Genomic DNA, 14,761 nt, shown 5'->3' with positions numbered 1-14,761 from the left:
CCCAGCCTTCTGTCCTGACCCCCCCACATCCCCATTGCCCTCACCCCTGAACTCCCCCCCACACACCCAGCCTTCGGTCCTACACCCCCACACACACCCCAGCTCTCTGCCCTGACCCCTGAACCCCACCCCAGTCTGGGGTCCCGGCTACCGGCCCCTTGCCAGCCAGCGTCCTGGCCACAGGCCCCGCTCAGCCCGCTGCCAGCCTAGGTGAACAGAACCCCAGGCTGGAAGCGGGCTGAGCAGGCTGGCGGCATAAGATCAGCATTTTAATTTAATTTTAAATGAAGCTTCTTAAACATTTTGAAAACCTTGTTTACTTTACATTCAGCAAAAGTTTAGTTATATAATATAGACTTGAAGAGCGAGATCTTCTAAAAAATGTTAAAATGTATTACCGGCACGCGAAACCTTAAATTAAAGTGAATAAATGAAGACTCGGCACACCACTTCTGAAAGATTGCCTACCCCTGATCTAGATCATTCCACGTTCATAAGACCATGTCAGTGACTTTGGGTTTGGAAGAAGAGAAGTATTAGTAGGACGAGACACATTCAGCCAGTTTAGCAAAAAACTCTGGGTGAAAAAAAAAAAACAACAACATGCATTGGTGCTACACTCTAGATCAAACATCTGACCTCATTCTTTACCTCTCCTTTGCCCAGACATCTGCATTTCATGCAATGGATTCTATCCTAAGTCTGGTTGATAAGACAAGTGTTTGTCAATGTTTCATTGTGCCAGCAACACTATGAATAATATTTTTGCCTGTTGTATATTCTATATATATATTAAGATTTTAGAATTTAATAAAAAATCAAAGAAAATGAGTAGAAACATTTGCTTCTTTCATTCTCTTTTTGATCACTCCTAAATCCATGGTGGAGAGTTTTCCGTATGATAAAACCACACACATAATAAGGTACATTGAAACACAGAGGAAATTTGAGAACCAGCATGGAGATAGTTGTTTACAAAGTGGAGTTTTTTAGTAGGACTGTGTAAAAACAAAAACAAACCCCAAGGAATACCAAGAAAATAAACCAAGTTGTTCTTTCAGTTTTGTTATTTAAATATTGCTGTACAGTAAATATAAAAACAATGTTTCTTCATAAGTAAAACTGAAAGGTGACACTTTATGTCGATATGATATAAGAGTCTTATTGCTTATTTCCTGATAACACCCTGTTTTTTCTTGCTGGAAACTCCAACAGCGGGGAAGGAAGGTGGGTTGTGGAATGGACATGAGCAACACATCTCAAATAACACCAGTTACGGAAAAGGTAACTGTTTTTTCTTCTTCGAGTGCTTGCTCATGTCCATTCCATATTAGGTGACTCCCAAGCAGTACCCCTGGAGGCAGGTAGGAGTTCACGGACATGTACATTGCAACACAGCTCTGCCAAACTCAGCGTCATCTCTGACCTGCTGAGTGATGGCATAATGAGTGGTATGAGCCATAATGAGCCATAAACGTGTGGACAGAGGACCACGTTGTAGCTCTACAGATGTCCTGGATAGGGATTTGTGCCAGGAAGGCCGCCGAGGACGCCTGCACTCTTGTCGAGTGGGATCTGACAACTGACAGCGACAGAACCCCTGCCAGGTTGTAACAGGTCCTTATGCACTAAGTAATCCAATTGGAAATCCTCCGCGAGGACACCGGGTGACCCTTCATCCTATCCGCTGTAGCGACGAAGAGTTGAGTCAATTTTCGGAAAGGCTTGGTTTGTTCTAAGTAGAAAACCAAGGCCCTCTGGACATCCAGGGCATGAAGATGCCTCTCCTCACTGGTCTTGTGCGGTTTGAAACAGAACACCAGGAGGAAGATGTCCTGGTTCATATGGAAGGTGGAGACCACCTTTGGCAGGAAGGCCAGGTGGGTCCGCAACTGAACCTTATCTTTGTAGAAGACTGCGTACAGAGGTTCTGAGGACAAGGCTTTCATTTCAGAGATCTGTCTTGCCGACATCACCGGCACCAGGAACGCGACCTTCAATGACAGATGGGAAAGGGAGCAGGAACCCTGTGACTCAAAGGGCGGGCCCATAAGCCTAGAGAGGACCAAGTTAAGCTCCCACTGTGGGACAGGAGTACGTACCTGCGGGAAGAGTCTCTCGAGCTCTCTCAAGAATCTGACCATCATGTCACAAGAAAACATCATCTGTCCTTGGATCAGAGGTGAAAAGTGAAGATGGCCACTAGATGCACTCTAATGGAAGTGTGTGCCAGGCCCTGGTTCCTCAAATGGAGCAGGTAGTCCAGGACAGCTTGTATGGAGGAACGTGAGGGACAGATGCCGCACTCGGACAACCAGCGGGAAAACCTTGTCCACTTGGCCAAGTAAGTCAGTCTGGTTGAGGGCTTCCTACTCCCCAGGAAGACCTGTTGGACTCCTTCCTAACAGGTCCATTCCTCCGGGTTCAGCCACGCAGCATTCACCCCAAGAGGCGGAGGGACTCGAGGTTGGGGTGTTGGAGATGGCTGTGGTCCTGTGACAGCAAGTCCGGGCGGTTGGTCAGGGGCCAGGGAGGGGCCTCTGACAAGTTCATGAGCGTGCCGAACCAATGTTGGCGAGGCCACGTCGGGGCGATCGTGACAACCTGCGCTTTGTCTCTCTTGATCTTTGCCAGATGAGTGGAATCAGAGTGAACACGAACATTAGGCTCCCTGACCATGACAGGAGAAAGGAATCGGAGAGAGCGCCCTGGCTCAGACCTTGCTGAGAGCAAAACCGGTGGCATTTCTTGTTCTGCCTGGTAGCAAACAGGTCCACTTGGGGAGTTCCCCACATTTGAAAGATCATGCAGGCTGCCTCTGGATGGAGAGACCATTTGTGGTGAGAGGAGAAGTCCCTGCTGAGCTGGTCCACCAGCATATTCTTGACACCGGGAAGGTGACAAGCTTCCAGGTGGATTTAGTGGCTGATGTAGATGTCCCATAGACTGAGTGCCTCTTGACAGAGAATTGAAGAGCGCGCTCCCCCTTGCCTGTTGATGTAGAACATCAAGGCCGTGTTGTCCGTCAGGACTTGTACTACCTTATCTGACAGGTGGGGCAGGAAGACTCCGCAAGCCAGCCGGACTTCTCTGAGCTCTTTGATGTTTCTGTGCAACTTCGCCTCCTCCAGGGACCACATCCCCTGTGTCTGGAGGTCGCCGAGATGTGCACCCCAGCCGAAGTCCGAGGCATCCAACACCAACTCAATCGAGTGAGGGGGGGTGTTGTACGGAACCCACTCCAGGACTGTCTTGCGGTCAGTCCACCATCACAGCGAGGTAAGTATCGTCTGGGGAATTGTAACATTATTTTCAAGTGGGTCTCTGGACTGGGTATAGATTGTCCCCAGCCATTGTTGCAGGGGCCATATTTGGAGCCTGGCATGGCGAACCACATAAGTGAACGCTGTCATGTGACCCAGGAGGCGCAGACAGACAGACCCTGGCTCTAGTCAGAGGGAATGCAGAGACTTCTGTGATGAGGTTCGTCAACGTGTGGAACCTCTCCAGTGGCCGGAACGCCCTGGTGCAGATCGAGTCAAGGACCACTCCAATGAACTCTATCCTCTGCACCGACACCAAAATCGACTTTTTGTTGTTTACCAGTAGGCCCACAGAGTGGCACATGGCCTGAAGCACCACGACAACCCTTTGGACTTAAGATCTGGAGCTGCCCTTGATGAGCCAGTTATCAAGGTACGGGTAAATCTGAATACCTCGCGGCTGACGTACGTCACTACCACTGACATGCACTTGGTAAACATTCTCGGTGCTATCACCAAGCCGAACAGGAGGACCGCAAACTGGTAGTGGTGGGGCCCCACCATAAACCAGAGAAAGCAATCTTTCAAGGACACAGATGCTATGTGGAAGTATGTGTCCTTCAAGGCGAGGGGGCATACCAGTCTCTCAGATCCAGGGAAGGGATAATAGAATCCAGGGAAACCATGCAGAACTTTACCTTCTTTAGGTACTTGTTGAGGTCTCGCAGCTCCAGGATGGGCTGTAGACCACCCTTGGCCTTTGGGATTAAAAAGTACTGGGAATAGAACCCCTTGTTCCTGTACTCGAGAGGAACTTTGTCCACCGCACCCAGCTGGAGCAACCCGTTTACCTCCTGCGCGAGGAGACTCTCGTGAGAGAAGTCCCTGAAGATGGATGGGGAAGGTGGGTGGGAAGGGGGGTAGAAAGGAACTGGAGGGTATAACCCTGTTTCACTGTGCTGAGGACCCATCAGTCCGAGGTTATAGCCCTCCAGGCAGGGAGAAAGAGTGAGAGGCAGTTGGAGAACACAGGAAAGGATGGATCCAGGGAATAGTCTGGTAGGTCGCCCTCAGGCGCACCCTCAAAATGACTGTTTGGACCCCTGCTTATTATGGGTCGAGCCTGACTAGGCAGAGGGTGGAAGCAAGTGGCTTGGGCAATGCTTGTAGTACTTGGCTTGTTTGTAGAGCTGGTTCTGCCGAGGCGGACACTCCTGGCCCTGCGGCTCCTGCAGTTTGAACCGCTTACACACCGGGGCTGGGACGCAGACACCCAGGGTTTTTAGGGTGGTGCAGGAGTCCTTGAGGCCATGCAATTTGCTGTCTGTTAACTATGCAAATAGGGCCTAGTCATTGAAGGGCAGGTCCTGCATTGACTTCTGAGCCTCGGTGGACAACCCAGAGAGGAGCAGCCAAGAGGCTCGCCGCATGGGTGATAACAGAAGCCATGGTGCGGGCAGCAGCGTCTGCAGCATCTGATTCCGCCTGGAGGGCCGCCCTGGCCATGGTTGTGCCCTCATCGAGGATCACTCGGAACTCCTTCTTGGAAGCCTCAGGGAGCGACCCTTCAAACTTGCAATGGCTTGCCACATACTGAAGTCATATCGGCCAAAGAGGGCTAGGTGGTTGGCCACTCTCAGCTGAAGACTGGAAGATGAATAAACCTTACATCCAAAAAGATCCAGCCTCCTCGAGTCTTTATTTTTGGAAGTGGCCTCGGGTTGTCCTTGCCTCTCCTTGTGATTAACTGCCTCAACCATAAGGGATTTGGGGGCTTCATGAAGGTGTAAAGCCACACTGGCAGGAGCCAAGGAGCAGAGGACGTCAACAGAGAGTCCGAGAGCTCTTCCAATTCCTCTGCCTGAAGCCCCAGGTTCCCCTCTTCAAAAGTTCCTGGTGCACTTTGGCATCATCCTGAGGAACTGGGTGAGGGGACTCCGTGATAGCCTCGTCTGGCAATGACAAGGACAATGCCAGTGCTGCGGGAACCTCCACGTCCACTGGTGGTCCAGCAGCTTGCTCCCCTGGTTCATTCTGGAGCTGCAGGCTCTTACCCCCCGAAGTCTCCAGTACCGAAGGGGGACGGGATACCGAGGCCGCTGGCCTCTCCAAGGCTCCCGACACCAATCAGGCAGCCTGGGAAGGCTGGGTGAACCCCCAAGGGTTCCACAGGTATCACGGCACCAGCCACTGTGCTTGGGGCCATGGGACAGATTTTGGTGCTGATAATGTAGTCAGCACCATTGGTACCAGGGCTTGTCCCACAGTCAGGGAACCTCACTCCAAGCCGAGGAGCAGCGGAGTGGTTGGTCCCAGGCAAGCAGGATCAGGCTGAGCGGTGGCTCTTGTTTGACCGATAGTCCCGAAGCCGACCTGTTCGAGCAGGAGTGTCTTGGTTGGGCTCTCGGGGACCAACGGTGTTCGGCTGATCTGTGTCATATATGCGGTGAACCACGCCTCACGCTACTCAACCAGTACCGGGACGTCAAATGGGACAGGGAGCTACTATGAGCCGCTTGCCAGGAGGATTGTCCTGAGTAGGGTGACCTTCCTTTTGGAGACGGCAATGATGGCCCGGCAATCGGTGGTCTCTGGTGCCCGATGAGTTCCGGGCTCTTGAAGATGGACGGGGCCGGGCCGGGAGTTCTTGCTGGGTGGTAAATGCCTCAGAGGGTCTGTGCCAATCTACCAGCGAGGTACGCCTCATGTCCCTCAATCGATGCCCCCGGTGCGGGGACCAAAGAGGGCTCCACTGAACCTGCCACTCCTCAGGACGGGAGAGACAGCTGCAGGAGGGTGAACTCTGGTGGGACGTCCCTCTCAATGGGGAATGGTACCGCTGAGGCAAGGTCACATGCATAGGTCCCGACGCGGGTTTTCCCCGAGACCGGGGTACCGCGGGAGCTGGTGAAAGTGGCACCAGGAGTGTCAGGATCTCCTGAGCTGCTTGAAGGGCTTTGGGGGTCAACAGCACCTGAAGCTGGCCGGGGCCTGCACTGCTATCTGGAGTCGCAGGCAAAGCGTGGGATGGGCTGCACCGCTCGACCTGAGCTGGGGCCTGACTTCCTGAGGTGGACGTTGAGTTGCCTGACACGGGTCTTGGCTAACCCCCTGCCCTCTCCTTTCCCTTATGGGAGGTAGGAGATCTTCCCCATAGTGTCTTTTTTGGCTTCTTGACCAGAGCAATGGAGGTAGACCAGTGCCAGCTCATGGACGGTGCTAGGGGAGCACTGTGCACGGAGGCCATGGTGCTCAGTGTGGAGACAGACTGCTGCTCCAGTGCCGGAATGAGTGCCAACTCCATTAGGAGTGCTCCTTCTTCGTCCTGGTTTGAAGGACTTGCAGATATGGCACTTGTCACTTATGTGCTCTTTGCCTAAACACCTTAGGCAGCTGGTATGGACTCACTGACAGGCATAGGCCATTTGCAGCGATCACAGGGTTTAAAGCCTGGGGACCAGGACATGCTCCAACCCCCAGCTGGGTCCCATTTGGGACTAATGGAGAGTTTGAGAACTACTACTAAGGGTAGTTAAGAAAACTACTAACTATTATACCTGTGAGGATAAATACATTAAAAATTGCGAGGAGCTCAGATATTTTGGTGATATAACTATTTTACAGGATTTTAAAGTTTGCAAGAACAGAGAAGGAATCAATGCTAGCTGTCACAGCAGACATTCCAGCACTGTCACTGGCGGCAAGAAGGAACTGAGGGTGAGGGGCGCCAGCGGCACCCCTTATATTGCGTCAAGCGGGCGCCACTCCAGAGGGCACCAGAGCCAGTCCCCTATAGATACTGCTGAGGGAAAAACATCCAGCACCGGTGCATGTGGCAAGCACACACACACCTAATATGAAATGGACATGAGCATGCACTCGAAGAACTGTAGCATACTCTTCTTATCGTCTGGAGAAATGTACAACTACAAGTACTACTTTTTTATTCTGATAAAATTAAGTGGTTTGGATATAGATTGTTTTATGTTGCCATACAATCATGTATGTCCCCAAATTTGATGGTCATCAACAGACATTGTTGTCAGTGAATTTAGAATCAGAACTATTTAAGGTATAAATAATAGAATACAGAAGTTTTGCATGTCTAGGTGACAAGTATGAATCTGACACAAGATTGTAATAGTCATGGCCACTGCTTGATGGGAAAAAGAGATGAGCCAAGGTAGTTGTGCTTGGATTGATGGCATTTCATGAATGCATCTGAAGAACAGAATAATCAGTCCAAGTAAATGCAGCAGAAGGTCTGGCTGGTGCCTTCAGCTGCTGCTCTGGGAGAGGAGGTTGAACCATGAGACAATAGGTTTCTCACAGGGGTGAGGGCGCAATGTACACCAGTAGAACCCTGCTTCTGACACCCTGTAAATTCTTGTAGCAGACCTGATCGTGATTTCACGTTCTTAACATCTGAGGCCTATATGTAAATCATTTGATTGTCTCAATACTGCTCCTCAGCACCTTTGTTGGCGCTCTCAGTGGAGGCACCAAAGACTCAACAGGCATGTGGTCAGCTACCGTTTTACTTTTTGAGGAGGTCCCTCCACAACATGTTTGAAACAAAGAAACATGCACTGAATGAAGAAGCATACATACCCGTTATTCCAATTCTGTGGCTAGATAGAGGACCTCAGGAAACATCTGTCAATTCAATACCTTTCACCAATGCTTAAGCACCATTAAAAAGAAATCAAAGTATAAAGGGGAGAGCAGAAGTTATACAAAGAAAAACTATGAGGCTAAAGTTACCCTTTATGTAGGAGCCCAAATTTCTCTTTCCAAATGTAATAATTTTGGCATGGATGGGTAGTTTCTGGAGTCAGTCAGGAGAAGTATTATGTACCCCTTTCCACTAATCACTTTCCTCTAACAGAACAGATAGATATTAATACCTAGAGCCCTGTGCGGATACAAAATGTCTATCCACATCTGATCTGTGATCTGCAAAAATGGTGTGCAGATATAAAGTGGATATCTGAGAATTTTTAGGGTTCTACTAATACATGTATTTAGGTTTCCTATGAAGATTAGAAAATGCTACTTTTGTTAGTTAAATGGCAACAATTCAAATGGGAAGATCATTTTTCCAAGACAGTTATGCCAAGGAAGAGGAATACAGGGACTAAGACTGTAGAAAGATATTTTCCCTTTCTACTGAGAGGAAAAATTTACTGGAGCACTTATACAGGAAGAAAAGTGAACTGGGAAATCTGTCCTTACAATAAAGCTAAGAGTAGAGGGGGCAGGTATTGTCTGATAATTAGAGAACAGAGCCAGGAATTGGGGGATCTGGCCACTTTATCCAACTTTATCCAACTTGACTTGATACAACTTTAATTACTTCATAGTGCTCATTTCTATACAGTACTTTAAGATCTATGAATGAAAAGTATAAAGTATTATTCTATTAGCAAAAATAGTCCTAATTTCTGAAGATGAAACCTGAGGAAGGTGCAACTGTTGTACTTACTATGGTCCTGATTATGGCCTAGCTAACACAGCAGCATGTGGGCAAAAGGGGGCACATCACAAATCATAGCATGAGTGTGAAAGCAGGCTCTACACAGCTGCTACTTCCCCTTCATCTGGAACAAGTGGGTGGGGGGGGCGGAATGGCATGAAGAATGGGAAAAGCCTTGTCTCCACAAAACTGGGGGTGTAGATCCCCACTGTGTAGACCTCGTATCACCAAAATATCTGAGCTCCTCACAATTTTTCATGTATTTATCCTCACAGGTATAATCCCCATTTTACACAGAGGGGACTGAGGCACAGAAAGGCTAAGATATTTGCCAAGGTCACACAGGAAATCTGTGGTGGAACAGGGAATTAACTCAGGACTCTCAAGCCCTAGGCTAGTGACCTAACCACAGGACCATCCTGCATCCAATTTATTCCCTCTTAGGGCAGCCGGGGAACCAGGAGGGAGTGTTGCCCTGGTTCATAGGAGATCATTTCCTCACGATCTTGCCCTTAATTTGCAGTGTCCAAAGACAACATTATAAATACATTCTAGTGGAGTAACCTGGTATGCTTAGTATGGATTGCTGAAAAACAAAGTCAAGTAACTTTTAGGTCTGCATATTATATAAAATGCAGCTTCTAGAATTATGTTTAAAATAGTTTTACAGTAAAAAGTCTCTTTCCTTCTACTTTTCCCAATATTTGAATATTTTCCCTCTACTTTTTGCCTCCTAGCCCCTAGCTCTTTATGCTTTGTCTATTCAATCTCTCATTGAACGTGTTTTATAAGTAATTCCTTTATGAAATTCCAGAAAAATAAACAGAAAGGGTTTTTCCCCTCATACTTTTTGTGAAAGATAGTCTCATCATTTAAACTTTAAGATGCTGAAAATCAGAAACCCTTTTTTTTTTTTTAAAGTGGAAGATGAATGAGGATATTAAAATGGAACAAAATCTTTTTTTTACTTTTCCTATGTGGCCAAAGGCAAACCCTCTTCCAACTGTAGTCATCATGAGATTAAAAAAAAAATCTTTTTTCTTCATATATACTTATCTGAATATTCTGAGCATATACCATGCAGTAATCTGCTATATAATCTGTAAATTGAACCCCACCAGAGTAAGCATTTACTAAAGTCTAAAGTACAGAAGGTTAGGATTTTTAGGACCTTTTGACTTACCCAATTCCAGATGTTTTACTTTCCATCGTTTTTGATTTACAGGGAAAAGTTTCTCTTCTTTTCTCGTGAAGAGGATACTCTAATGCTTAATAGGATTTTCACTTCTCCATATAATAATTATGTTGAAGAAAATTAATAATAATAATCACTCACATAGTGTTTTCATCTGTCATCCTCTAAAAAGTAAATATTTTATCATCTTACAGAAGGGGGCAACTGATGCCCAGAAGAGATGCAGAGTCAGTGGGAGAACTAGCCATTCAGTGACTCCTAGATCCAGGCCCTGTTAACTGTACCTTTGCAGCATTAGAAAGTGATGATTTTCAAGCTATAGTGTCCTGTCTGTGCTAATCTATTTTCTGAAAAAAATCCACATCAACTCTATCATCTGCTCAGTTGTGGTGACAGTGCTATTCTGGACAAAGCTCCAGGGAGCAATGGGTGTTTTAACCTCCATCTTGTGTAGACCTGTTTTGAGAAAGTTTAAAAAGACACAGTAGTTAAAATGCCAACAGTCTGAAGCCTTGTTTACACTAACACTCCAATCCAGTGAAACTGCACTAGTGTTAGCAGTAATGAGAAATTCTCCAGAAAAAAAGGCTAGTGCAGACAATGCCATAGAGCTTTCCCACTCTAGGCCAGCAATCTGATTCCAGCCCAGGTGGTAGGGAAAAAAAAGTCATCCCTGTATGATAGCAGTTCAGTCGTCTATTATGGAGAGAATATTGCTCTTCACAATAAAGGCTACAACGAGGTTCTTAAGCAGTTCTATATTTATTCCATTTATATCTTTGAATAGTAAACTGGTTTGTCCTAAAAATTGCCAGGTTTAATCTAAAGGCTGGATAGAATTTTTCTGTGAAGTGTGAAGAAAATTGGTCAAAGTTTGAGTTAAATGTAAGTAAAATTAGCCTGATTCAAAATTTACTTCTCTTACTTTTGTGCCTTGTTAGCTGTAAAACACCCTAATACTCATTCAAACTTTTCACATAATTAACTCACTTAAAAACAAAGGCACACTATAACTAACATACAATACAAAAATGAAAGTCATGTGGTGAGGAAAACTGATATGGGAATCTAAAGGCATCAAGGAAAAAATGCATGGCTGGCTGTGCTAAAGACAATAGTTTTTAAAATCTATCAGAAACAAAAAAACTAACAATGATATAGGGCCATTACTAAACGGAGATGGTCAAATTTCTAATAATAAATAAGAAGAGGCAGAAGTATTCAATAAATATTTCTGTTCTCTATTTGGAAAGAAGAATGATGTACTCAGATCACAGGAAGACGATGAAGAACTCTTCAGTCTATTAGTAAATAAGCCTTGGCTGGGATGATTTAGTTGGTGTTGGTCCTGCTTTGAGCAGGGGATTGGACTAGATGACATCCTGAGGTCTCTTCCAACCCTAATATTCTATGATTCTATGTTATAGTGCATCTACTAGGGATAAACATTTTCAGCAGGCTCAGGTAACTTGCACCCAAGTTATGAGTCATAAAAGAGTTGGCTCAGGAGATCTCTGGCTCACTGATGTTAATTTTTAATAATAGAATATTTCAGGAGACTAGAAGAGTATTAATGTGCTAATATTCAAAAAGCACAAGCAACATGACCCAGGTAATTATAGACCAGTTAGCCTGACATCAGTTTCAGACAAAAAAATGGAAAAGCTGATGCAGGATTCTATTAATAAAGAATTAAAAGCATGGGAATACAATTAATGCCAATCAAACCTGACTTTGTTTTTTATGAGACTGATGAAGTTTGGTTGATAAAGCTAACTGCATATTTTTATTTAGTAATATTCAGCTTATGAACGAGTATATACAGAAAGTATCTTCCTGGGGAGAAAATACCAGGTACTACAGGGCTCTTTAATCCAGTGGAGAAAGGCATAACAAGAATCAATGTCTAGTAGTTAAAACCTGACGAATTAAAAATAGAAATTAGGCACAAATATTTAACGAGAGCCGAGCAAAATTAATTTCTATTCCAGGACAAATTTTGATATTTCAAAATCTGTTTTCTTTCTGAAATAGGACAAAAAGTTGAAGGTTGAAATTTTTTGCAGAATGGACAAATTCAAAGATATTTTGATTCAGAAATGTCTAAACAACTTATTTTGACATTTTTTATCAAAATACTCCCTAAATAGAAATTTTGTCTCAGTTTGTTGAACTGCATTTCGACATTAAACTGCATTTCCCTATTCCCTTATGGGAGTTGTAGTTCAGACCCCCATTCTTTCCTATGGTCCAGGCTTCCTGGCCAAAATATATCTTCCATAATGCACCCAGACTCATGTGACAGCCATGATGCATCATACAGAGGAAAAGCATTATGGGGAATGTACTGCATTATGTAATGATGTCTTCCAGGGAACCTAGCCCATGGACGGGAACGGGGGCTGGAACTTTGGGGCAAGGACCTTTTTTTTGTTTTATGTTTGGACAGCACCTAGCACTGTGGGATCCTAGTCGATAAGTAGGGCTCCTAGACGATTTGGTAATACAAATTAATAATAACTACAACACCCTTACAGCAATGCACTGTATGTAAATGCAGTTTACATTTTTTTAAAACTCATTTGAAATGAAATGTTCCTGGTCAGTTAAAAAAAACCATAGTAATCCCATTTGGGATGAAACAATCCAAAATAAAGTATTTCTGTGATAGGGTGGAGAGTGTGCTCTCCCACATAAGGCAGAGCAGGTTGTCAGGCCAATTAACCTGGTACATTGCACCTGGGGGAGAGCCAGCAACTGAAAGTCTAATTGATACTGAAGTTCAGTTGGGCAGGGATAGGCTGAGCTTGTAGAAAGCCAGGAAGCTGAGAACAGAAGGGAGCCGCAGGGGAAGTAATCTGGAGTCACTCCCTGGGAAAAGAGAGGGGTTTAGGGCTACAGAGTCTGGCAAGAAGTCCAAAAGGGAAGTAGCCTATAGGTACTCCCTGAAAGGAGGGAATTTGGACTAGTAACCCCAGGGAAGGAGGGGGCAGAAGACAGAACAAGGAAGTAGGCAAATAGCTACAGAGTCTGGGAGCAAGCAGAGCATAGTTGCTAGACATAGAGTCTCTGGACTGGAACTCAGAGTAGTGAGTGGGCCCGGATTCCCCAGTCAATCACAGGGGGAAGTGGCACAGGACCCAGCCTTGGAGCAGAAGACTGGAACGGGAGACTACACAGTGACCTGGCTGGAGGACTGAGCCACAAAAAGGAAGCACTGCAAGTCCTGGAGAGCAAGGAGAGATGTGGTGTGAGCAATCCACCAGAAGAGCTGGGGTGTCAGACCTAAATGGAGCTAATCCCCAGACATGGCCACAAAGAGGCTATTGCCACAGCACTGTCTGGTGCGCAAAAGATGGAACTGCAGCAACATTTTGGCAGCTTTTTCTGTGCAAAAAATTAAAAATCTGTGGGTCTCATTAATTATGCGTGTGCGCAGTAGTGCAGAATTTCCCCAGGAGTAAATAGTCTGGAAAGGTTGACAGGCACTGGTCTAACCTGCTCTTAAAAATCTCCCGTGATGGAGATTTCACAACCTCCCTAGTCAATTTATTCCAGTGCTTAACTACTCTGACAGTTAGAAAGGTTTTCCTAATGTCCAACCTAAACCACCCTTGCTGCAATTTAAGCCCATTGCTTCTTGTCCTATTCTCAGAGGTTAAAGAGAACAATTTCTTTCCCTCCTCCTTTTAACAACCTTTTATGTTATGTCCCCCCTAAATCTTCTCTCCTCCAGACTAAACAAACCTATTTTTTTTTTCAATCGTCCCTCATAAGTCATGTTTTCTAGACCTTTAATCATTTTCATTGCTCTTCTCTGGACTTTCTCCAATTTGTTCAAATATTTCCTGAAATGTGGTGCCCAGAGCTGAACACAATACTCCCATTGAGGCCTAATCAGTGCACAATAGAGCAGAAGAATTACTTCTCGTATCTTGTTTATAACACTCCTGCTAATACATCCCTGAATGAGATTTGTTTTTTTTGCAACATTGTGGACTCTCACTTATCCTGTGATCCACTATGACCCTCAGATCCCTTTCTGCAGTTGCCCTTCCTAGGCAATCATTTCCCATTTTGTATGTGAACAACATCCCTTCCTAAGTGGAGTACTTTGCATTTGTCCTTATTGAATTTCATCCTATTTACTTCAGACCATTTCTCCAGTTTGTCCAGATCATTTTGAATTTTAATCCTATCCTCCAAAGCACTTGCAACCCCTCCCAGCTTGGTATCGTCCGCAAACTTTATAAGTGTACTCTCTATGCCATTATCTAAATCATTGATGAAGATATTGAACAGAACCAGAGCCAGGACCGATTCCTGTAGGATCCCATTTGATATGCCCTTCCAGCTTGATTGTGAATCACTAATAACTACAGTAGAACTTCTGAGTTATGAATTGACGAGTCAACATCACACCTCACTTGGAACCAGTCAGGAAGTACAGTCAGGCAGCAGCAGAGACAACCTCCCTCCCCACCCACCTCCCCCATAAAAACCCCAAATACATTACAGTACTGTGTTAAATGTAAACTACTACAAAAAATAAAGGGAAAGCAGCATTTTTCTTTGGCATAGTAAAGTTTCAAAGCTGCATTAAATCAATATTCAGTTGTAAACTTTTGAGAGAACAACCATGACATTTTGTTCAGCGTTACGAACATTACAGAGTTATGAACAACCTCCATTGCCAAGGTGTTCGTATCTCTCAGGTTCTACTGTACTCTCTGGGAACAGCTTTCCAACCAGTTATGAACCCACCTTATTGTAGCTCCATCTAGGTTGTATTTCCCTACTTTGTTTGTGAGAAGGTCGTGTGAGCCA

At 45.4% G+C, this 14,761-nt stretch overlaps 1 protein-coding gene across 3 annotated transcripts in view; it reads right to left on the bottom strand.

The window, feature by feature from the left end:
• Window positions 1-14,761, bottom strand: part of N4BP2L2 (NEDD4 binding protein 2 like 2) — a 104,700-nt gene that overhangs the window by 35,516 nt on the left and 54,423 nt on the right. The window lies entirely within an intron of this gene.

This window comes from Trachemys scripta, chromosome 1 (genome assembly GCF_013100865.1).
Source record: "Trachemys scripta elegans isolate TJP31775 chromosome 1, CAS_Tse_1.0, whole genome shotgun sequence".
Taxonomy (NCBI): domain Eukaryota; kingdom Metazoa; phylum Chordata; order Testudines; family Emydidae; genus Trachemys; species Trachemys scripta.
The sequence above is the reverse complement of the archived record's forward strand: the minus strand, read 5'-3'. Positions and strand labels throughout refer to the sequence as shown.